This window comes from Capra hircus (genome assembly GCF_001704415.2).
Source record: "Capra hircus breed San Clemente chromosome X unlocalized genomic scaffold, ASM170441v1, whole genome shotgun sequence".
Classification (NCBI taxonomy): domain Eukaryota; kingdom Metazoa; phylum Chordata; class Mammalia; order Artiodactyla; family Bovidae; genus Capra; species Capra hircus.
In genome coordinates, this window is record NW_017189516.1 from 8,743,668 (window position 1) to 8,770,121 (window position 26,454).

The 26,454-nt window shown below is 37.3% G+C and overlaps 1 long non-coding RNA gene across 3 annotated transcripts in view; it reads right to left on the bottom strand.

The window, feature by feature from the left end:
* The window catches only part of LOC102168615, a 196,914-nt gene that overhangs the window by 137,721 nt on the left and 32,739 nt on the right, over nt 1–26,454 (bottom strand). The gene's annotated exons all lie outside the window — the stretch shown is intronic.

Here is a 26,454-nt window from a genome sequence, read left to right on the forward strand (position 1 = left end):
GAAAAAAACAAAAATAAACTGAATAATATTCAGCTCTAAAAAAGGAATATGTGATATGCTACCACAGGATCAACCTCAAAAAAATTTTGAGAATTCCCAGGCAGTCCAGTGGTTAGGACTCAGTGCTTTCACAGCCTTGGTCCCAGGTTTAATCCCTGGAGGAATTAAGGTCCTGTAAGCCTTGCTGCATGGCCAAAAAAAAACAAAGAAAAGAAAAAAAGACTTTAATAAGTGAAGAGGGGGGTCATACTATATAAACATTATATAATTTCATTAATATGAAATATCCAGAAAAGGCTCATTTTAGATAGATCAGTGGTAGCCTGGGGCTGAGGACAGAACAGGACTGAATATAGACAGGCTTGAAGGAATTTTTGGAAATAGTGAAATGTCCTAAAACTGGACTGTGGTAACAGCTGCACACTGTACACAAATTTAATGAAAATAAGTGAATTGTGCACATACAGTGAATAATTTTTTGGTATGATATTATATCTCAACAACACTTAAAAAGAACCAAATTGAAAAATGTTTAACTAAAAAAAAAATAAAAATCACCTACAACAAAGAAAATTCACTTAAGATCTCAATAGCAGAATGGAGACAGGGAAAAACAGTCACTGAATTCGAAGACAGAAATTGCCCAATCTGAATAACAGAACAACAACAACAAAAGGCTGAAACAAAACAGAGACTCAGGCCCATTGGGGCAATATAAAAAAGTCTGGTGTACAAGTCTTCAGACACCAGAATGAAAAAAACAATATACTGCAGGAAAAAATATTTGTAGGAGTCAAAAATTTCCCAAATTTGATTGAAAGATAAATATATATATATATATATTCCATCACCTCAGCAAGCCCAAACAAGATAAGCTGAAAGAAAAAGCATTCAAAAATATTAGTCAAACTGCTAAAAAAAAAAAAAAGAAAGAAAAAGAAAAGAAAAGAAAAATAAAGAAAAAACTTGCAAGCAGCTACAAAAATCAACACTTTTCCTATGGGGAAACAATGATTCTAAACAACTGCAAATTTCTCATGAGAAACAATGGAGGTGATAGATGGTAGAAAAGTATCTTTATTTAAAGTGCTGAAAGAATAGATAATGGTTTCCTTATCTAATATCTCCTTATTCAATAAAAACGTCCTCCAGGAATTAAGGTGAAATGAACACATTCTTAAGATGCAGGAAAATTAAGAAAATTCATTTCAAACAGCATTGAGATGAAATGATAAGAGTTCTTTAGTCTTGAAGGTAAATAATGATCTTTAAGAATGAACAACAGAACTGGTAAGTGACTAAATGACCATTTTTCTTTTCCTAAATAAGTTCTTTAAAATATATAAGACTCCAAAATATGAAAGGAATCATAATACAGTCTGGTGGGCTTTCAAAACACTTAAAAGGAAATCAGTCCTAAATATTCATTGGAAGGACCAATGCTGAAGCTGAAACTCCAATACTTTCGCCACCTGATGTGAAGAATTGACTCATCTGAAAATACCCTGATGCTGGGAAAGATTGAAGGCAGGAGGAGAAGGGGACGACAAAGGATGAGATGGTTGGAGGGCATCACCGACTCAATGGACATGAGTTTGAGTAAACTCTGGGAGTTGGTGATGGACAGGGAGGCCTGGCGTGCTGCAGTCCATGGGGTCACAAAGAGTCGGTCACGACTGAGCGACTAAACTGAAATGAACTGAAGACACATAGCAACTACTTTTTTAAAAATGAGGAAGTTTAAAGAGATCTAAGTGTATGTTTTACCTGAAGTGGTAAAACATTAAATCTATACAAACTGTTAGGTGATTACTAGGTCTGTATATTGTAATCTCTACAGCAACAACAACAAAATAAATTGAAGAGATGCAACCAAAAGTTTTAAAAAGAACATTATGTTTTGAAGTGAAGTTGCTCAGTCCTGTCCATGGAATACTAAAAAAAGTTGAAATAATGCAAATGAAACAGTATCAACAAACAAAAGTAACAAAGATGACAAAGCTCAGATACATTAGAAACAGCATGACTATGTTCCTTAAGAGAAGAAAAAAAGCTTGACAACTACAAATTAATGATTTTCTTGACCTTAAAGTTAATCCACTATGGCAAAGAGTTATGAAGAAATTTAGAGAAGAGAAGGTGCCTACAGGGAATGATAGAATCTGAGCAACTGATTATTGGAATAATGCCACAGAAAGTCATATAAAAGCAGGTAGGAATATTATACTAAAAATTATAATCAATTTTTAATGGCCAAATGCAGGGCCCCTCAAGGTTTCAAAAACAGGTGTCAGGCTATACTGGCCTATAGTCTTTATCAACAGGTGGCCCCAGGGAAGATTACAGAGACAGATTCCATTTGTGCTGTATGGGGAAGGGGGAGTAGCAACTATGTGTGAAATCCTGCAGGAGGTATCTCTTCTATCTCTCTCTTACAAAAAAAAAAAAAAAAATTCTTAATCTCAAAGTAAGCTCACCAAAACCTGTGGCCTGAAGCACTGGATAGAGTAATAGAGGGCAGACCAAAATTAATACCAGGCCCATCTCCCCTAAGGAACAAAAGCCTAAATGGACAATGTGGGGAAACTCAGTGGTGGAAACCAACTACATCTGGGTAAGGGAGAAAAAAAACCAAACCTTTAGCCCTAGGGAGGAACATGAATACAAGCTGCAAGCAGCATTAAATATGAAGGTGCAAGAAGACTTGTACAGGCTATATTCTAAGACCCAGAATAAAAGAGCCAGTTTAAAATTAAAATAATATACAGGGGAAAACTGAAGAGGAAAGACCCTCTCTGGGAAGAAGTGCAATGGGGGAAATCCAAAGCCAAGCAGGGACAGAGAAACAAGTTATCATACGGTTCAAAGTCTCTAGTGCACTGAGATAACATAGTAACAAACTTCAAAAAAAGCCCAATTCTCACTGCTGCTGCTGCTGCTAAGTAGCTTCAGTCGTGTCTGACTCTGTGCGACCCCATAGACAGCAGCCCATCAGGCTCCCCCATCCCTGGGATTCTCCAGGCAAGAACACTAGAGTGGGTTGCCATTTCCTTCTCCAATGCATGAAAGTGAAAAGTGAAAGTGAAGTCGCTCAGTCGTGTTCGACTCTTAGAGACCTCATGGACTGCAGCCCACCAGACTAGTGTGATACAAAATTCCACATTAAAAGCCTAGACAAAGGAAAGGTATGTTTTTCTCAAAGAATAAAACATATTTACTTCAATATCTACTATCTTATATAACATATCTGACTTTCAACAAATTATAATGTAAATCAAGAGTGATAAAAATAAATGTCTGAAAAAGTAAAATCTTTAAAACCAGACTCAGATACAAGATGTGGGAACTAACAGAATATTTTAGATAACTAGGATAACATGTTTGAAACATAGGCAACAGACAAGATCACATAAGTAATATCAGAAGAGAGGCAGAAACTATAAGAGGCAATCAAATTAAAATGGTAGAAATTAACAACGCATTAACAGAAATGAAGAATGCCTTTAATGGGCTCATAATTATATTCAACACAAATGAATAATCAGGAAACTAGAACACAGGTTGACAGAAACTATCTAAAGTACAATAATACAAAACTAAGAGGAAAAAGAAAACATTCAGGACAAAACTACAGACAGTAAAAAGATCAGTAGATTGCCAGAGGTTAGGGGATGGAGGGAGGGATAAATAGGCAAAGTACAGAGGATTTTTTTAGGGCAGAGATTCTGATTAATAGTTTAATTTTGAGTACACTGTCATTATCAATTGGTGCAAACCCACAGAATGTACAACAGCAAGACTGAACCCTAATGTAAACTGGACTTGGAGGATGATGGGTTAATGTAGGTTCATTAGTTGTAGCAGAAGTACCACTGTGGTGGGGAATGTTGATAATGAGAATGGCATTACATATGTGAGGGAAGGGAATATATGGGAAATCTCTGTACCATCCTTTCAACTTTACTATGAACCTAAAATGGCACTAAAAGAGCAAATTCTGTTTTTTTAGAAAATGACTTTAACTCAAATCCATACAAAGAAATAAACAGCCAGAAAAGTTTAACTATATAGGTAAAAATAAATGATAGAATATAATGCTTTACTCTTTAATTCTAAAATGATTTAAAAGAGAACTGGATAGATAGACACTTTTCTGGCAGTTCAGTGGCTAAGACTCCATGTTCCCAATGCAGGGGGCAAATGTTCAATCCCTGGTCAGGGAACTGAGATCCTGAATGCTGCACAGTGTGACCAAAAGTAAAAATATAAAACAGAGAGAGAGAACTGCATAAAAGATACAAAGATAAAACAACTATAAAACAGTACTTTGGGTTATAACATGTAAAGACCTCATTTGCACGGCAACAGCACAAAGAAGAGAGGATGCAAAAAAAAAAAAATATTGGAAGATTTCACACAGTATTGAACATGAATTAATATTAACCTGAAATGGATGGTTTCAAGTTAATCTGCATATTATAATGTCTTGAGCAAAATTTAAAAGTACACTAAAAATAAGGTTTCCTATCACCAGCAATTGGCACGTATAGGTTTTAAAATTTTTTAATCATTCTAATATGGGAATAGGGATATCTTTTTTTAAATTGAATTCCATTAATTGCAAATCAGCACCTTTTCATTGGCCCATTTGCCATCTCTGTATTTTCTTTGGTGAAGTGTATGTTCAGATCTTCTGCCCAATTTTGTCTTCTTTGTTTTCTTATTGTTGAGTTTTAAGTTGTTGTTGTTTAGCTGCTAAGTCATGTCCGACTCTTTGCGACCCCATGGACTGGAGCCAGCCAGGCTGCTCTGTCCATGGGATACTCCAGGAAAGAATACTGGAGTGCATTTTAAGAGTTGTCAATATATTAAAGTCCTCTATCAGACACAGGTTTTGCAAAATGTTCTCCTGAGTGTGTTAGTCACTCAGTCACATCCAACTCTTTGCAACCCCATGAACTGTATTCAGTCAGGCTCCTCTGTCCATGGGATTTCCACTTGGATAACCCAGAGGGATGGTATGGGGAGGGAGGTGGGAGGGGGTTTCAGGAGTGGGAACTTATGTACACCCGTGGCGGATGCATGTTGAGGTATGGCAAAACCAATACAGTATTGTAAAGTAAAAAAAAAAAAAAAAAAAAGATGGCAAAAGGGATAGATGGGAAAAAAAAAAAAAAACTTGAGATGTAAAAAAAAAAAAAAGAATACTGGAGTGGGTTGCCATTTCCTTCTCCAGGGGATCTTCCCAACCCTGGGATCGAACCTGGGTCTCCTGCATAGCAGGTAGATTCTTTACCATCTGAGCCACCAGGGAAGCCCCAAAATGTTCTCCTAGTCTGTGGCTTTTGTCTTTTCATTCACTTGACAGTGTTTTGTCAGAGCAAACATTTTTTTTGCTGCACCCCACAGCTTATGGGGTCTTAGATTCCCAACCAGGGATTGATTGAATCCAGACCACCTGCACTGGAAGCATGGAGTCCCAACCACTGAACCACCAGGGAATTTCTAGAGCAAATATTTTTAATTTTATATAAGCCCTACTTATCAATTTCTTTTTTGATGTTGTGTCTAAAACTCATCAGTTCAGTTCAGTCACTCAGTCATGTCTGACTCTTTGCGACCCCCTGAATCACAGCATGCCAGGCCTCCCTGTCCATCACCAACTCCCGGAGTTCACTCAGACTCACGTCCATCGAGTCGGTGATACCATCTAGCCATCTCATCCTCAGTCGTCCCCTTTTCCTCCTGCCCCCAGTTCCTCCCAGCATCAGAGTCTTTTCCAGTGAGTCAACTCTTCGCATGAGGTGGCCAAAGTACTGGAGTTTCAGCTTTAGCATCATTCCTTCCAAAGGACACCCAGGGCTGATCTCCTTTAGAATGGGCTGGTAAACTCATCACCAAACCTCAAATTACATGTTCTCCTGTATTTTCTTTCAGAAGTCTTACACTTTTCCATTTTCTACTTAGGTGTATGTTCCATTTTCAGTTCATTTCTGTAAAAGGGTGAGGGTCTCAAAGTAGGTTCACTTTTTAATCTGTGGATATACAATTATTCCAGTACTTGTTGATAAGACTATCCTTTTACCATTTTACAGCTTTTCTGCCTTTCTCAAAGATTAGTTTGCTATATCGTATGGATTATTTCTTAGTCGTCTATTCTATTCTATTGATGCATGTACCTATCCTCTTATTAGCTACATGCTGCTGTCATAACTACAGCTTTATATATACAGTAAGTTTTTAAACCAAGTGGTATCGAAACCAACTTTGTGCTTCTGCACTGTTACCTGTTATAGATAATTAGCCTTTCCATAAGAGGTTTAGTCAACTTATCAACAAAATATTTTGGTGGAATTTTGATGCAAATTACATTGACTCTATAGCTCAAGGTAGAAAAATTTGACATTTTAACAATATTGAGTTTTCCAAACCATGAACAGAAAGTATCTCTCCATTTATTTAGATCTTATTTGATCTCTTTCCTTAGTATTTTCTGGTTTTTCATCAACAGATCCTGTACATATTTTGTTAGATTTATACCAAAGTACTACATTTTTGTTTGGTGCAACTGGAAATGGTATTTTTTAAAATTTATTTGACTGCACTGGGTCTTAGTTGTGGCATACAGGATCTTTGATCCTTGTTGCAGCAGGCAAACTCTTAGTTGTGGCATGTGGGATCTGGTTCCCCAAGCAAAATCAACCCAAGGCCCCCTGCGTTGGGAGTGTGGAGTCTTAGCCACTGGACTATCAAGGATGTCTCTGGAAATGGGAATTTTTTTTTATTAAAAATTCCAATTGTTCATTCCTGGTATGTAAGCAAATTATTGACTTTTGTATATTCAAAATGTATCCTGCATCCTTCTTATTCTTGCTTATTAGTTCTACATTTGAGGGTTAGTTTGATTACTGTTTCATAACTTTGCTTTAAAGAACTACATCACTAATCAGTATACTTGTCTCTCTTATATTAATAATTAGAGAAAATGTGCATCTCTTTTTGCCATCAGAGGTGTATTTAAATGCAACAATGTTTCCAATACTGTATTATGAATATGACTGTAATATGTATATGACTGCAATATGAATATGACTGTAATATGAATATGACTGTAATACTGTACTCCATTAAGTTTTAATAACACTTCATTCAGTATAATATAGGTTATCATATCGATTACACTAGGCTACCATAAAGCAATCATACCGCTGCTTCTTCACTGTCAATGCATGAATCATTATACTTGTAAATATATATTAACTTTTGTTTTTACATTATGTTTTCATTTTTGGTATCTATTATCAGTAATATGGAAGAGGGCATGGCAACCCACTCCAGGATTCTTACCTGGAGAATCCCCATGGACAGAAAAGCCTGGCAGGCTACAGTCCACAGGGCTGCAAAGTCAGATATGACTGAAGCGACTTGGCACGTCAGTATAATACTGATGGAGATACTGATAGAAATCTTGTAAACAGATGACATATGCTTATGGTCTCAATAAATACAATAGAGTACTATAAATGTATTTTCCTTATGATTTTCTTAGTACCATTTTCTTTCTTTTAGCTTACTTTATTGTAAAAATAAGTATGTAACACATATATCATACAAAATATGTGTTAACTGTTTATGATATAGGTAAGGCTTTTGATTAAGTTCTTGAGGAATCAAAAGTTAATATGTGGATTTTCAACTGCCTGGAGGATTGGTGCCCCTAACCCTTGCACTGTTCAAGGGTCAACTTTACTTGCAAATCACTTATCTGCTAAGAGTTTAATATCCAAATTATACCAAAAGTTATAATAACTCAATAATGAGAAGGGAAACAATCTACTTAAAAACTTGACAAAATATTTAAACAGACATTCCATCAAAAAAAGATATATAAAAGGCTAATAAAAACATGGAGGGAATTCCCTGGTAGTCCAGTGGTTAGAACTCCTCACTTTCACTGCCAAGGGCATAGATTCAACCCCTGGTCAGGGAACTAAGATTTGGCAAGCAGCAGGGTGGAGCAAAAAAAAAAAAGGAAATATTCCATAATTCATTAGTCGTTAAGAAAATGCAAATTGAAAGTACAATGAGATGCAATTTTACTACAACAGAATGCAGTAACATATGTAGAGAAAAATGTAAAAATCATTAACCATACCACACTGCTGGTGGGAATGTAATATTAAGGTTAATTTGAAAAAGAATTTGGAAATTCCTTAAAAAGTTAAATTATCCAATATGATCCTAAAATTCATAAGAGAAGTGAAAATATCCACACAAAGATTTCCATGTGAATGCTCACAGAAGCATAATCTACAATAGCCAATAAAATAGAAACAATCTAAACTCACAAGTGTTTAATGCAGAAGCAAAAACTGGTATACTCATACAACTGAATTGTATTTACAAACAAGTGAAATGTTGATACATATAAAAATACAGATGAATTTTTAAATAATCTATGTGAAAGAAATCAAATACAAACATTACATATTATATTATTCCAATTGTATAAAAGGTCCACAAAAGGCAAATCTACAGAAGCAAAAGTAGATTAGTGTTTGCCAGTAGTTAGAGGTAGGAACAGAAATTAAATTTAAACTAATATGAGGAATGCTACTGGGATAGTGAAAATGTTATAAAAAGGAATTAGGGTAATGCTTGCAGAACTCATTAAATTTAATAAAAATATTTAATTGTATACTTTAAATGATCAAATTAAATGGTATGTAAGTTTTATCTCAAAAAAAAGTCAATTTTTAAAATTGGAATGGTATAACACTGAAAGAAAGATGGACATTGTCATATGGATAGCCATGCCATGTATCTATTTACTCTAATTATTTGACGTAAAAGGTGGCTCAGATGGTAAAGAATCTGCCTGCAGTCTGGGAGACCTGGGTTCGATCCCTGGATTAGGAAGATCCTCTGGAGGAGGGCATGGCAACCCACTCCAGTATTCTTGCTTGGAGAATCCCCATGGACAGAGAAGCCTCACAGGTGACAGTTCACAGGGTCGCAAAGAGTCGGACATGACTGAGCAATTGAGCACACACACAAAAACCCAACCACCAACTTACTGGTGGATATGGAAAGATAAAGGAATGACATCTCTCAAAAGATATAATAACTCCATATGCATATGCACCCAACAAGATTTTAAAAATACAGAAGACAATAAATGATAGGTGTGAAAGGAAAAAAAAATTCAAAAGTATTTTGACATTTCAACATTGCTCTCTCTCGAAGATCCCCTGTGCCACAATTAAGCCCTAATGCAGCCAAAATTGCTCTCTCAAAAGTTAATACAGTCAGAAAACCAGAAAAAATATGGAAGGCCTGAACAAAACTATCAACCAACTTGATATAATTATAGAACACACCAAACAACACAACAAAATACATATTCTTCTAAAATACATATGTTTAATACTGATAAAGCCAGATCATGTTCTGATCTATAAAACAAATCTCACTGAATTTAAAAAATAGTAATATAAAGGGCATTCTAGAACATAAAATCAATCTAGAAATTAACAACAGAGACACATCTGGAAAATTCCCAAATAAATGGAAATTAAACAACAAATGTCTAAATAACAGAGATCAAAGAGAAAATCTCTAGGAAAATTAAAACTGAAGATACTGAACTAAAAGACAATGAAAATATAATACATAAAAATCTGTGGGATGCGGCTAAAGCAGTGCTAATAGAAAGGGGCTTCCCTGATAGTTCAGTTAGTAAAATATCCATCTGTAATGCAGGAAACCCCAGTTCAATTCCTGGGTTGGGAAGATCCCCTGGAGAAGGGAAAGGCTACCCACTCCAGTATTCTGGCCTCGAGAATTCCATGAACTGTATAGTCCATGGGGTCACAAAGAGTAGGACATGACTGAGTGATTTTCACTTCACTTCATTTCACTTCACAGCACTAAATATCTATACTGGAAAATAATAAAGACCTAAAATCCAAAACCAAAGTTTGTATTAAAGAAACTAGAGAAAGAAGAGCAAATAAAGCAAGCAAAAGGAAGAAAATAGTAAAATCTAGAACAGATATAAAAACGAAAACACCAAAAAAAAAAAAAATCAATAAAACCAAAAGTTGGTTCATTAAAAACCTTGAATAACACAGGTTTCAACTGCATGGCTCCACTTATACAAAGTTTTTTTCAGACTTCCCTAGTGTTCCAGTGGTTAAGAAGTGAAAGTGAAAGTCGCTCAAAGAGTCGTGTCCAACTCTTTGCGACCCCATGGAATTCTCCAGGCCAGAACATTGGAGTGGGTAGCCCTTCCCTTCTCCAGGGGATCTTCCCAACCCAGGGATCAAATCCAGGTCTCCTGCATTGCAGGTGGATTCTTTACCAGCTGAGCCACAAGGGAAGCCCAAGAATACTGGAGTAGGTAGCCTATCCCTTCTCCAGTGGATCTTCCCCACCCAGGAATCGAACTGGGGTCTCCTGCCTTGCAGGCAGATTCTTTACCAACTGAACTATTGGGAAAGCTGACTCCACCAGTCAATTCAGGGGACACAGGTTAGATCCCTGGTCCAGGAAGATTCCACATGCTGAGGCAACTAATTCCATGCCTCGCCACAACTACTGAGCTCATGTGCCACAATTTTACTAAAGTCTATGCACCCTAGAGCCTGAGCTCCACAACAAAAAAAGCCATAGCAATAAGCCCACACATCACAACTAGAGTAGACTCTGCCCATCGCAACTAGACAAAGTCCACACGAAGTAACAAAGGCCCAATGCAGCCAAAAATAAACAACAAATAAATCTTCAGAAAGCAACAAAGTTGTTTTTCAACAGTAAATACAATACTACATGATCCACAATTGGTTGAATTCACAGATTCGCAGATATAGACAACTCGTCTATAAGTTATACATAGATTTTCAACTGTGCCCAGGGTTGGCTGACCAAAATAAACAAGAAAGAAACCACAGAAGAGAAAGAAATTATAAACAATCAGTATTACAAATAATGCCAAAGACTTTATAAGGAAAATAAAGTAATACTACAAACAATTCATTCTTATGAATTTGATAAATTACATGAAATGGAATAATTATTTGAAAGATGGAGACCACCAAAACTTGCTCAGGAAAATCTGAATAGCCCTATATCTTGTAAATAAATTGGACTGGGAAGTTAATAACCTACTAAAGGTGAAAAATCCAGGCCGAGATGGTTTCATTGGTAAATTCTACCTATCAAGGAAGAAATAACACCAATTCCACACAATCAATTCCATTAAAAAGAAAAGGACTGAGCAGGATCCAAATATGAAGGTAATACTACTACCCTGTTCACAAATCCAGAGAGAAACATGATCAGAAAATTACAAATCAATATCTCTAATGAACATACAGATATAAAAACTGTCACAAAATGTTAGCAGATCAAATCCAGTAGTATTTAAAAATATCACAATCAACTGGGTTTCATCTAAGGAATGTAAAGTTCGTTCAACATTCAAAAATCAATGAAATTCCATATCAACAATTTAAATAAAGAACAGGAGAACTTCTGTAGTGCTCCAATGGCTAGGAATCCATACGTACAATGCAGAGGGCCTAGGTTTCATCCCTGGTCAGGGAACTAGATCCCACATGCTGCAACTAAAGATCACACACTGCAACTAAAGATCCTGCATGCTGCAAGTAAGACCTAGTGTAAAGAAACAAATATTTTAAGATAAATAAATAAATAAGAAAGACCATGCAGCTATCTCTATAAATTTAGAAAAAGAAACTTGAAAAATTCATATTTTCATGGTAAAACACTCAAAACTATAAACAGAATGGGAAGTGCTTAACCAAATAAAGGGCATCTATATAAGACCTACAGCTAACAGATACAGGAAAGAAGGAAAGTATGCCCTTCCTCTCTAACCTACTCAACATTGTATTGGAAGGTCTATCAGATCAATAAAGCAAGAAAAACAATTATAAGACACACATGTTGAAACAGAAGAAATTTTAAAGGCCTTTATTTCTTTATCTGCAGAAAAAATGTGTCCATCTAGAAAATCTCAAATAATCTACCAAAAAAGGAAAAAAAAAAAAAAAAACCACCCATGCCTTATAATTAAAAAGTGAATTTAGCAAGGTTGAAGAATATCAGGTCAATAAACAAAAGTCAATTATATTCCTATATAGAGCTACAAATATTAGAAGTTTAAAATAAAGAAAAAAATAAAAATAACACAATTTATAATACCATCCAAAAACTGAAGTTCTTAATATAAATGTGTACAGCATCTGTATGTTAAAAACAACAAAATATTAATGAAGTAACCAAAGAAGATTTAGATAAATAGGGAGAAATACCATGTCTATGAATCAGAAGATTTAGTAAGGTATCAAATCTACCCAATCTCATCTATAGATTCAATGTCATCCCATTCAAAATCTCAGCAATCTTTTTGTAGATTTTTTTAAGGTACTTTTGCAGATAACAGTAGGACAATAAAATGGAAAGAGACCTCAAAGACACAGCACAAAGGGAAAATTTACCTAAAGGGTGACAATCGTTTAGGAAAACCAGAGGCTACTACCCTAGGTAAGCACCCCTGCTCACTAAGTAGGTGTGTCACTCAGAAAAGCAAGCCACTTCCCCTATCCTCAGCTCCAGATCAGCAGCGCAGAGGTTTTGCCAAGGGGTAGGAATAGGCTATAATAAAGAGCACAGAGGTATCACCAAGGGAACCAAGTGAATTTGGAACAAGCTGGGGGAAAGTTGAATCCAAAAAGTACTCTTAAAAAGAATAGAAATTTTGGTGGTAAGCAATTAAGAGACTGGTAACTGCATGAGAGCAACACACTGAAAGAACATCAGTTATAAGTTTACCAGAGAGAACCAGGAAAAGAGATAGGTAAGAATAGCCCTTCTGAGGTCTGTACATATGCTCTCAGACTACAGTAAAATTAAACTAGATTGATAGCTAAAAGAAAACTGAGAAATTCCCAAATACATTTTTTTTTAATTTTTATTTTTACTTTATTTTACTTTACAATACTGTATTCGTTTTGCCATACATTGACATGAATCCACCACGGGTGTACATGCGTTCCCAAACATGAACCCCCCTCCCACCTCCCTCCCCATAACATCTCTCTGGGTCATCCCCGTGCACCAGCCCCAAGCATGCTGTATCCTGCATCGGACATAGATTATTTTAAATAACACACTTCTAAGTAGCACATGGATCAAGGAAGAAATCTGAAGAGAATTTAAATTTTGAGCTAAATGAAAATAAAAATACAATTTGTTAAAAAGTTGCAGGATACAATGTATGCAGTGCTTAAAGGGAAATTTATATATTGAATGCATATATTAGAAACAAATAAAATTCTAAAACCAAAAATTTAAGCTTTCACTTTAGGAAACTAGAAAAGAAGAACAAATTAAATTCAAATTAACCTTAAAAAAGAACACAGCAGAAATCAAATTAAAAATAGCAAACAGACAAAAATCAGTAAAACCTAAAGCTGATATTTTCAAAATAGCAAAAAAAATCAATAAGCCTCCAGCAAAGATAACTATGAATTAAAAAAAGAGAAGACACTAATTACTAGTATCAGAAATGAATGCGGGGGTAGGCATCACTACAGATTCCATGGACATTAAGAGGATAAGAGAAAAGTATTCTTAGGGGGAAGCACACTGACTGAAACCGCCTGCTCTGGCCAGGCATCATAGTAACCATTTGCATGACTTGTTTTATGACCGGAGGTTCTGGTAAGGAACATGGAACTAATAAGCCTCCACCAACAGGCAGAGTTTGGGAAAGGTCAAAAGGAGACACCACATGTCCAACTACCTCCCAGAATCCTCCTCTCTGGCATCCATCTTGGCTGAACAAGGCGTGCACCACCAGGAAGGACTCTGAGTCAGAATGATTGGCTAAAGACAACCCAGAAACTAATCCTACCACCATAAAACCCAAGACTGCAAGCCATGTGACAAAACAGTTCTCCTGGTTTCCCTTACCCTCCTGCTCTCCACCCAGGTGCCCTTTCCCAGTAAAATCTCTTGCTTTGTAAGCACATGTGTCTCCTCGGACAATTCATTTCCCAGTGTTAGACAAGAGCCCAGTTTCGGGCCCTGGAAGGGGCCCCCTTCCTGCAACAGTATGAGTAATTATAACTACAAACTTGATAATCTAGATGAAACAGACCAATTTCTTAAAAGAAACAATCTGCCAAAACTGATACAAGAAAAAACAGACAATTTCATTAGGCCTATATCTATTAAAGAAATGGAATCAATAATTAATAGCCTTCTAAAACAGAAAGCACCAAGTTCAGATGAGTTCACTGGTGAACTTAATCAAACATTTAAGATATTATACCAATTCTCTACAATTTCTTCCAGAAGATAGAAGCAGAGGCAGTATTTCCTCATTCTATGGAGGCCAACATTATCCTAATACCAAAAACAAAGACATTACAAGAAAACCATACACCAATATCTCTCATTAATGTAGATACACATATCCTCAACAAATTAGCATTTTGAATCCAACAAAATAAGACAAGAATTATACACCATAAGGGACTTCCCTGGTGGCTCCGATGCTAAAGAATCTGCTTGTAATGCAGGAGACCCAAATTCGATTCCCTGGTTGACAAGATCCCCTGGAGAAGGGAATGGCTACTCACTCCAGTGTTCTTGCCTGTAGAATTTGATGGACAGAGGAACCTGGCAGACTACAGTCCATGAGGTTGCAAAGAATTGGCCATTACTGAGTGACGAACACTTTCACTTTTTTCACATGCACCATAACAAAGTGGGGTTTATTCCAGGTATGCAAGACTAATTCAATGTTAGAAAAATCAATGAATGTAAACCACTACATCAACAACTAAAGAAAAATCACATGATCATATCAATAGATAAAGAAAAAGCATCCAACAAAACCCAATATCCATTCATGATAAAAACTCTGAGCAAACTACGATTATAAGACTTCCTCAACTTGATAAAGAGCATCTACAAAAAAATAATAATAATAATACAAATACAGTTAATGGTGTGAAACTAGAAGAATTTCCACAACAATCAATAAGAAGTCAAGGAAGGCCCCTCTCACCATTCCTTTTCAGCACAGCACTGGTAGTTCTAGTTAATGTAACAACAACAAAAAAAGATTTTAAAAAAGGAAGTAAAAGGAATACAGATTGGGAAGGAAGAAATATAACTTTGTTTGGAGAGGACATGCCCAGCCATATAGAAAATCCTAAAGAATTAACGCCCAAAAAATAAATAAATTTTAAAAACTTGGAACTAGTAATTACACCAAGGTTGCAGGATACAAGGTTAATATACAAAAGTCAATCGCCTTCTTATATACCAGCAATAAAGAAGTGGAATTTGAAGTTAAAAACACAATAATGTTTACATTTGCACTCCTCAAAATAAGGATATAAATCTAAATATGTATAAGATCTATAAGAGGAAAACTACAAAATTCTGATAATAGAAATCAAATAACTAAATAAGCAGAGTTACATTTCATGTGTATGGAGAGGGAGAGTAAATATCGTCAACGTGCCAGTTCTTCCAAACTCAATGAATGTTACAGCAGGCAGGTAGCTAAGTATGAGCAGAGAAATGGGGGCAGGGGCCAGGTGGCAGGAAATCGTGCATCTTGTAAACCGCAGGGGTCCACAGACAGACAAAGAAAAGCAGGAACCTTCAGAATGACCGGAAATTGGATGATTAGGGTCCCAGTAGTAGACAAAAAAAGGTGGGGAAAGGCAGGAATCTCCTGAGTCCAAATGCAAACTTTTTCTCATTGTTCTCCTATTTTCATAACAATACCATTAGCCTTATACATAAGTACTCATCTTGCACCAACACCATACTTTGGAAATAAGCTAAATGAAGGAAAAAATCCCTCCTGCCCTCGGGAAAATGGAGCTGGAATGAAAATTCCGCCCCTTCATTTCTTTGCCCCTCATAACCCACTTGCCAAAGAGGCCAAGACCTGCCAGCCCACTCTGAGAGCTTATTCATGCTTAAATCAACTTCTACTATACTTTCTCAAAATCTCTGCTTCTTCTCTGAATTCTTACTAGAGGAAGAAAGAACCTCAAATTTACCAGCAACAAACAGACTCAATCCAATCCAAATCAAAATTTCAGCAAATTAATTGTGGATATCAAATACTGATTTTAAATTTTATATAGAGAGGCAAAAGATCCAAAATAGGCAGCACAATACTGAAGAACAAGGTAATGGGACAGACACTCTAACTAAAGACTTACTGTAAAGCTATAGTAATCGAGACACTGCACTACTGATGAAAGAATAGACAAACAGGTCAGTAGAACAGAATACAGGGTGTAAGCCCAAAACTAGACCCACATGATTCAGTCAACTGATCTCTGACAAAGAAGTAAAGACAACAGAAGAGAAAAAAAGTCTTATCAATAAATGGGACAGACAATTGGAAATCCACATGCAATAAAATGAATCTAGACACAGACTTTACACTCTTTACAAGTGAAAAGTGAAAGTGAAGTCACTCAGTCTTGTCTGACTCTTTGCGACCCCATGGACTGTAGCCTACCAGGCTCCTCCATCCATGAGATTTTCCAGGCAAGAATATTGGAGTAGGTTGCCATTTCCTTCTTCAGGAGATCTTTCCAACCCAGGGATTGAACCCGGGTCTCCTGCATTGTAGGCAGACACTTTACCATCTAAGCCACCAGGAAAGCCACCACTCTTTACAAAAATTCACCAAATAGATCATAAACATAAATATAAAATACAGGTAAGGCTATGAAATTCTTCTAAGGAAACAGGAGAGAGTCTAGATGATCCTGGATATGGTGATGACTTTCTAGATACAATATCACAGGCAAGATTCATGAAAAAATAATAGATAAGTTGGACTCAGGAATGGCTTCGGTATCTCCGCCTGTATGAACCTTCGTCCATAGTTCTTCAGGCACTCTATCAGAGCTAATCCCTTACAACAAGGAGAGATAAGAAAGCCTTCTTAAGGGAACAATGCAAATAAATAAAAGAAAACAATAGAAGGGGAAGACTAGAGATCTCTTCAAGAAAATTTACAGATACCAAGAGAACATCTCATGCAACAGTATGGACCTAACAGAAGCAGAAGTTATTAAGAAGAAGTGGCAAGAATACACAGAAAGTGAAAGTGAAGTCGCTCAGTCATGTCCAACTCTTTGCAACCCCATGGACTGTAGCCTACCAAGCTCCTCTGTCCATGGGATTTTCCAGGCAATAGTACTGGAGTGGATTGCCATTTCCTTCTCCAGGGGATCTTCCTGAACCAGGGATCAAACCTGGGTCTCCCGCATTGTAGACAGACGCTTTACCATCTGAGCCACCAGGGAAGTCCTGAGAAGAACTGTACAAAAAACTTTCAAACTACTGCACAACATTTTTTAAAAATGTTCAACCTATAGCATGATTGTGCTCATTTCACGTACTAGCAAGGTAATGCTCAAAATCCATCAAGCTAGGCTTCAACAGCACATGAACTGAGAACTTCCAGATGTTCAAGCTAGATTTAGAAAAGGCAGAGGAACCAAAGATCAAATAACTAACATCCACTGGATCATAGAGAAAGCAAGAGAATTCCAGAAAAACATATACTTCTGCTTCATTGACTATACTAAAGTCTTTGACTGTGTGGATCACAACAAACTGTGGAAAATTCTTAAAGAGATGGGAATACCAGACAACCGTATCCACCTCCTGGGAAATCTGTATGCAAGACAAGAAGCAATAGTTAGAATCAGACAGACTGGTTCCAAATTGGGAAAGGAGTACATCAAGACTATATTGTCACCTTGCTTATTTAACTTACATGCAGAGTACATCATGTGAAATGCCAGACTAGATGAAGCATAAGCTGGAATCAAGATTGCTGGATATCAATAACCTCAGATATGCAAATGATACCACCCTAATGGCAGAAAGTGAAGAGGAACTGAAGAGCCTCTTGAACATGAAAGAGGAGAGTGAAAAAGCTGGCTTAAAACGCAACATTCAAAATACTAAGATCATGGTCTCCTGTCCCATCACTTGATGGCAAATACAAGGGGAAACAATGAAAATAGTGTCAGACTTTATTTTCTTGGTCTTCAAAATCACTGTGGACGGTGACTGCAGCCATGAAATGAAAAGACGCTTGCTCCTTGGAAAAAAGCTGTGATAAACTTAGACGGCATATTAAAAATCAGAGACATTTTCAAACAGACATTCCAGTACTTTGGCCACCTCATGCGAAGAGTTGACTCATTGGAAAAGACTCTGATGCTGGGAGGGATTGGGGGCAGGAAGAGAAGGGGATGACAGAGGATGAGATGGCTGGATGGCATCACCAACTCAATGGACCTGACTTGAGTGAACTCCAGAAGATGATGATGGACAGGGAGGCCTGGCATGCTGCAATTGATGGGGTCGCAAAGAGTCGGACACGACTGAGCAACTGAACTGAGCTGATGGTTTTTCCAGTAGTCATGTGTAGATGTGAGAGTTGGACCATAAGGAAGGTTGAGCACCAAAGAATTGACGCTTTCAAACTGTGATGCTGGAGAAGACTCTTGAAAATCCCTTGGACAGCAAGGAGATCAAACCAGTCAACCCTAAAGGAAAACAACCCTGAATATTCATTGGAAGGATGCTGAAGCTCTAATACTTTGGCCACTTGATGTGAATAGCCAATTCACTGGAAAAGACCTTGATGCTGGGCATGATTGAAGGGAGGAGGAGAAGGGGGGAACAGGATGAGATAACCATCTCCGACTCAATGGATGTGAATTTTAGCAAACACTAGGAAACAGTGAAGGACAGGGAAACCTGTTGTGCTGCAGTCCATGGGGTGGCAAAGAGTTGGACACAGCTGAGCGGCTGAACAACAACATAGTTGGACGTCATTAAAATTAAAAACTTCTGTGGTGGATTCATGTTGATGTATGGCAAAACCAATACAATATTGTGAAGTAATTAATCTCCAATTAAAATAAATAAATTTATATTAAAAAAAGAAAAGAGAGAAGAGAAGGCAAAGACTGGAGGAAATGTTTATAAAAGATATATCTGATAAAATATTGTCATCCAAAATGTATAAATATGTTGAAAACAATAAGGAAACAAATAACCCAATTAAAAACTGGGCAAAATGCTTGAACAGAAACACCTCATCTAAGATATAGAGAAGGCAAACAACCTATAAAAACATGTTCCACATCATATGTCATTAGAGAAATGCAAATTAAAGTAACAGTGAGAAACCAGTATGCACCTATAAGAATGATCAAAATCCAGAATACTGATAACACCAAATGCTAGCAAGGTTGCACAGCAACAGGAAATTTTTCATTCACTGCTAGTAGAAATGCAAAATGGTAGAGCCACCTTACAAAACATTCACACAGATTTCTATAAAACTATATTCTTCCAATATGATCCGCAATGAAGTTTCTTGATATTTACCCAAGGGAGTTGAAAATTTATGTTCCCACAAAAACCTGCACACTGATGTTTGAAGGAGCTTTAATTCATTAATTGCCAAAACTTGGAAGCAACTGAGATGCTTTTCTGTAATTGAATGAATAACTAAACTGGTATATTGAGAAAATGAAATCTTATTCAGTGCTAAAAAGAAATGAGCTATCAAACCATGAAAAAGTAAGCAGAACCTTAAATGCATATTACTAAGTGAAAGAAGCCAATATGAAGAGGCTACATATTGTATGATTCCAGTATCTGACACTCTGGAAAAGATAAAAAACACTGAGATAGTAAAAAGACCGATGGTTGCCAGGGTCTAGAAGGGAGAGAAGTATGAACTAGCAGAGCACAGAGGATTTTTATGGCAGTTAAAGAAAAACCAAGAAACTAGGATAGCCAAAACAATTTTAAAGGGGGAAAAAAAAAAAACAAGATTAAAGCTAGAGCACTGACACTACCTATTTTCAGTGTTTACTTCAACACTTACTATGCAGTATCAGCCAAATGATTGACACATGGATCAGGGGAACAGAATAGGTATCTAGAAGTAAACCCATACATATATTCAACAAAGAGTACTTGAATTATTAAAGGATAAGGGAATAGGATGACTTCAAAAGAGCATGAAAGAAACTTTTTAGGTTATGATACAATTTCATATTTTGATTGTAGTGATGTCTATACTATGGAATGTGAAAACGCATACAGCTGTAAACTAAAGAAAGTGGATTTTATATTATATAAATTATACTTTGAAAAATTTAAATAAAAAATTTACCAAACACTGCATAGTGAGAAAATCAAAATCATTATATAAATATATAAAGATAACAGAAAGGAACAGCAGTGAGCATGTATATAACATACCTGAATTCAAGATGGGGGTAAGAAGGATATGTACATGAAGGAGCGTTAAATCATCATCTAGAATGGGCAATTAATAGATAATGGCTAAAACTTTAAAATAAAGCTATACTAGTATATTATTTAGATATATTGATCTAAGTAATCAAAAGATCAAAGTTCAAAGTGATTTAGTTACCTCTGAGAATGGAAAATTAAGGGGTAAGGGAAATAAGACGTGGTTTTTTCTTTTTTTAAAAAAAAAACTTAAAAAACCATATAACTCTATTATATGCATATAGAACTTTTATTTCTAAATTTAAATTTTTCAAAGTATATCCAGTTGGTGAGTATGTGCCACTAGTTCACCGGTACATTAAACTACTATCTAGTTAACCTATAAACTCCATTTCACATAAAGGTAGCTTCCCCGGTAGCTCAGTGGTAAAAGAATCTGCTGGCAATGCAGGAGACACAGGAGATACTCAGGTTCAATTCCTGGGTCAGGAAGATCCCCTTGAGAAGGGAATGCCTACACACTCCAGTATTTTTCCCTGGAGAATCCCACAGACAGAGGTGCCAGGCAGACCAGAGTTCATGGGGTTGCAAGAGTCAGACACGACTTAGCCACTAAACCACCACCACCAAGAATTCTTTAAAGTATCCCCAGATGGGGATGGGAATACTTCTAAATATGAATAAAAAGCATCTTTCCCGAAACCAAACATTACCATAAACAGCAGGCAGCCATACAGAATAAAATTGCAACTTCATCAGCTGGAACCTCTGAGACTGAGCACTGTCTACAAAAGTAAATTTTGAGTTTCACCCCAACCAATGAGTAAGACTGAAAATATTTCACTATAAAAACTTGATATGTAGTATCACAAAGGTGGGCCCTAACTACCTATACTTCCACCAAACTGGAGCTTTCCCCTCTAACCTACACTGTCAGTCTTTATGAATAATCCTCACTTCTATAAAGATAGGAGTCTTGTCCTGTATTATCAGTTCTTTAGTTAAAGTCCTGACCAATAAAGAACAGAAATGATATGGACCTAACAGAAGCAGAAGATATTAAGAAGAGGTGGCAAGAATACCCAGAACTATATAAAAAAGAACTTCAGGACCCAGATAACCATGATGCTGTGATCACTCACCTAGAACCAGACATCCTGGAATTAGAAGTCAAGTGGGCCTCAGGAAGCATCACTTCAAACAAAGCTAGTGGACTCAATATACCAGCAAATTTGGAAAACTTAGCAGTGGCCACAGGACTGGAAAAGGTCAGTTTTCATTCCAATTCCAAAGAAAGACAATGTCAAAGAATGTTCAAACTACCACACAATTGCATTCATCTCACACACTAGCAAAGTAATGCTCAAAATTCTCCAAGTCAGGCTTCAACAGAATGTGAACCGAGAACTTCCAGATGTTCAAGCTGGATTTAGAAAAGGCAGAGGAACCAGAGATCAAATTGCCAACATCCACTGGATCACCAAAAAAGCAAGAGTTCCAGAAAAACATCTATTTCTGCTTTATTGACTATGCCAAAGCCTTTGACTGTGTGGATCACAATAAACTGTGGAATATTCTTAAAGAGATGGGAATACCAGACCACCTTATCTGCCTCCTGAGAAATCTATATGCAGGTCAAGAAACAACAGTTAGAACTGGACGTGGAACAACAGACTGGTTCCAAATCGGGAAAGGAGTATGTCAAGGCTGTACACTGTTACCTTGCTTATTTAACTTATATGCAGAGTACATCATGAGAAATGCCAGGCTGGATGAAGCACAAGCTGGAATCAAGATTGCTGGGAGAAATACCAATACCCTCAGATATGCAGATGACACCACACTTATGACAGAAAGCAAAGAAGAACTAAAGAGCCTCTTGATAAAAGTGAAAATGAGAGTGAAAAAGTTGGCTTAAAGCTCAACATTCAGAAAACTAAGATCACTGCATCTGGTCCCATCACTTCAGGGCAAATAGATGGGGGGACAATAGAAACAGTGATAGACTTTATTTGGGGGGGGGTCTCCAAAATCACTGCAGATGGTGACTGCAGTCATGAAATTAAAAGATGCTTGCTCTTTGGAAGAAAAGCTATGCCCAACCTAGACAGCATATTAAAAAGCAGAGACATTACTTTGTCAACAAAGGTCTATCTAGTCAAAGCAATGATTTTTCCAGTAGTCATGTATGGATGTGAGAGCTGGACTATAAAAGCTGAGTGCCAAAGAACTGATGTTTTTGAACTGCAGTATTGGAGAAGACTCTTGAGGGTCCCTTGGACTGCAAGGAGATCCAACCAGTCCATCCTAAAGGAAATCAGTCCTGAATTTTCACTGCAAGGACTGATGCTAAAGATGAAACTCCAACACTCTGGCCACCTGATGTGAAGAACTGACTAACTGGAAAACACCCTGATGTTGGGAAAGATTGAAGGCGGGAGGAGAAGTGAACGACAGAAGATGAGATGGTTGGATGATATTACCAACTCGATGGACATGAGTTTGAGTAGGCTTGAGGAATTGATGATGGACAGGAAGCCTGGAGTGCTGCAGTCCATGGGGTCGCAAACAGTCGGACATGACTGAGCGACTGAAGTGACTGACTACTCCAGTCTGCACCAACCACCAGAGGACCACGATGCTAATATCTGTCTGTCTGAATAACATAACTATCTAGGAGTTTCCTGCTGAAATGTTGTACTTACCATTTTGGATTCCATCCATCGGAAAGCCAGGCCAGATCAGACACACATTTGCTCCATCTGCTACCCTTCTAACATGAACTTCGAGCCAGTGGTTTCAAAGCCGTTAGAAGAGTTTACACTCTTAAACCTATTGAGCACTCAAAAAGTTTTAGTTGATTTATTTACATTAGAAAGTAAACTAAAAGGCTCTAAAAATATTTGAAATACTTATTAATAGTTTATTTGTTAGGACTTCCCTTGCAGTCTTATGCTTAGAAATTCATCTGCCAGTACAGGTATAGTTTCAATTCCTGGTCTGGGAAGATTCTACATGCCATGGGACAACTAAGCCCATGCACCACAACTACTAAGCCCACAGTCTAGAGTTCCCAAGCCACAACTACTGAAGCCCTTGTGCCCTAAAGCCTGGCTTCCCAACAGGAGAAGCCACCAAAATAAGAAATCCACAAATGGCAACTAGACAGTAGCCCTTGCTTGCTGCAGGTTGAGAAAGCCCATGCACATCAACAAAGACCTAGGGCAGTCAAAAATAAATTAATTAATTAGAAAATAGTTAATTTGCTGATTCAATAATTTGGCTAATTAACTAAAATATTTATGTTTCATTTAAAAATATTACATGTATTTTTAACATTTATTTACATGCTAACATAAATAACAAATTTTTCTGGGAAATGGTTGTATTTTCAAAACCAAACAACCTTATGGATGAATGATGTTGTTTTTTAGCTCAGCTGGTAAAGAATCTGCCTGCAATGCAGGAGACGCTGGTTTGATTCCTGGGTCAAGAAGATCTCCTAAAGAAGGGATAGGCTGGGACTTCCCTGGTGGTCCAGTGGTTTAGACTCTGAGCTTCCACTGCAGGGGGCACAGGTTCAACCCCTGGTCAGAGAACTAAGATCCCATATACTGTGTGGCACTGCCCAGTATTCTTGGGCTTCCCTGATGGCTCAGATGGTAAAGAAGCAGGATCCAATGCAGCAGACCTGGATTTGATCCCTGAGTTGGGAAGATCCCCTGGAGGTGGGCACGGCAACCCACTCCAGCATTCTTCCCTGGGGAATCCCCATGGACAGAGGAGCCTGGTGGGCTATAGTCCATGGGGTCACAAAGAGTCAGACACGACTCTGCGACTAAGCACAGCACAGCACACATATACTTTCACACACAGCACACATATACTAATGTCTAGTTAAACGACAGCTGGAACCTCATGCCTGTTTCTGCATTCAAACTACTATGAAATGTTTCACTTGGGTTGAAATATATGAAAAAACTCCTAACAAATACATGGTTGAAAACAAATACATTAAAATCCTTTCAGATAATCATGGATAGTTTTCATCAATACTATACCAAAATTCAAAATGTAGTTTCTCAAAGATTAGTTGAAATGTAAGAATCTGAAACCATATCAACAAACTGTTCATATTCAGTTATATAATGGTTAGGTAGCATCACTGACTCAATGCACATGAGTTTGAGCAAACTCAGGAGATAGTGAAGGACTGGGAAGCCTGGCGTGCTGCAGTCCATGGGGACGCAAACTGCATGGACACAACTTAGCGACTGAAACAACAACAAATATTAAAATACATCAACCTGTCTTACCTTTTCAATGGATATTTGACCCATGCATGATTTTGGAACATTCTACAGAGGCCCCTTCATGGATCACTGCCTTGTCGTGGCAAAGGGGGTTTGCGTAACACGATGAAGCTATGAACCATGACATGTAGGGCCACCCAAGATGGACGGGTCATAGTGGAGAGTTCTAATAAAAGGTGATGCACTGGAGGAGGGAATGGTAAACAACCCCAGTATACTTGCCATGAGAACCTCATGAATTATATAGAAGGACAAAAAGATATAACACCGAAAGATGAGTCCCCCAGGTCCAAAGGTATCCAATAGGCTAATAGGGAAGAGTGGAGGAGAACTACTAATAGCCCCAGAAAGAATTAAGCGGCTGAGTTAAAGCAGAAATGACAATCAGCTGTGGATGTGTCTAGTGAGGAAAGTAAAATCCGATGCTGTAAAGAATATTGCATAGGAATCTGGAATGTTAGGTCCATGAATCAAGGTAAATTGGATGTGGTCAAGCAGGACATGGTAAGAATAAACACTGACAACTTAAGAATCAGTGAACTAAAATGGATTGGAATGGGTGAATTTGATTCAGATGACCATTATGTCTACTACTGTGGGCAAGAATCCCTTAGAAGAAATGGAGTAGCCCTCATAGTCAACAAGAGTCCAGAATGCAACCTCAAAAATGACAGAATGATCTCAGTTCATTTCCAAGGCAAGACATTTAATATCACAGTAATTCAAGTCTATGCCCCTACCACCAATGCTGAAGAAGTTGATCAGTTCTATGAAGACCTAGAAGACCTCTAGGAACAATCACCAAAAAAAGATGTTCTATTCATTATTGGGGATTGGAATGCAAAAGCAGGAAGTCAAGAGATACCTGGAGTAACTGGCAAGCCTGGCCTTGGAGAACAAAATGAAGCAGGGCAAAGACTAACTGAATTCTGCCAAGAGAACACACTGGTCATAGCAAATATCCTTTTCAACAACACAGGAGACAATTTTATACACGGACATCACCAAATGGCCAAAACTGAAATCAAACTGATTACATTCTTTGTAGCCAAAGATGGAGAAGCTGTTATACAGTCAGCAAACACAAGACCTGGAGCTGACTGTGGCTCAGATCATCAGCTTCTCATAGCAAAATTCAGGATTAAACTAAATAAAGTGGGGAAAACCACTAGGCCAGCCACGTATGACTTAAATGCCCTATGAATATGCAGTGGAGGTAACAAATAGATGCAAGGGATTAGAATTTGTAAACAGTACGCCTGAATAACTATGGACAGAGGTCCATAATATTGTACAGGAGGCAGTGAACAAAACTATCCCAAAGAAAAAGAAAAGGAAGAAGATACAGTGGTTATCTGAGGAGGCTTTCAAATAACTAAAGAAAGAAGAGAAGGAAAAAGCAAGGGAGAAAGGAAAACATATACTCAACTAAACACAGATTTCCAAAGAACAGCACGGAGAAAGACAAGAAGGCCTTCTTCAATGAACAGTATATAAAACTACAAGAAAACAACGGAAGGAGAAAGACTAGATATCTCTACAGGAAAACTAGAGGTATCAAGAGAACATTTTGCCCAAAGATGGACACAATAAAGGACAGAAACATAAAGACCTAATTGATGCTGAAGAGATCAAGAAGAGATAGAAATACACATAACTGTACAAAAAGGATCTTAATCAACCAGATTATTATGATGGTGTGGTCAGTAACCCAGAGCCAGACATTCTGGACCTTAGGAAGCACTGCTGTTAATAAAGCTACTGGATGCAATGG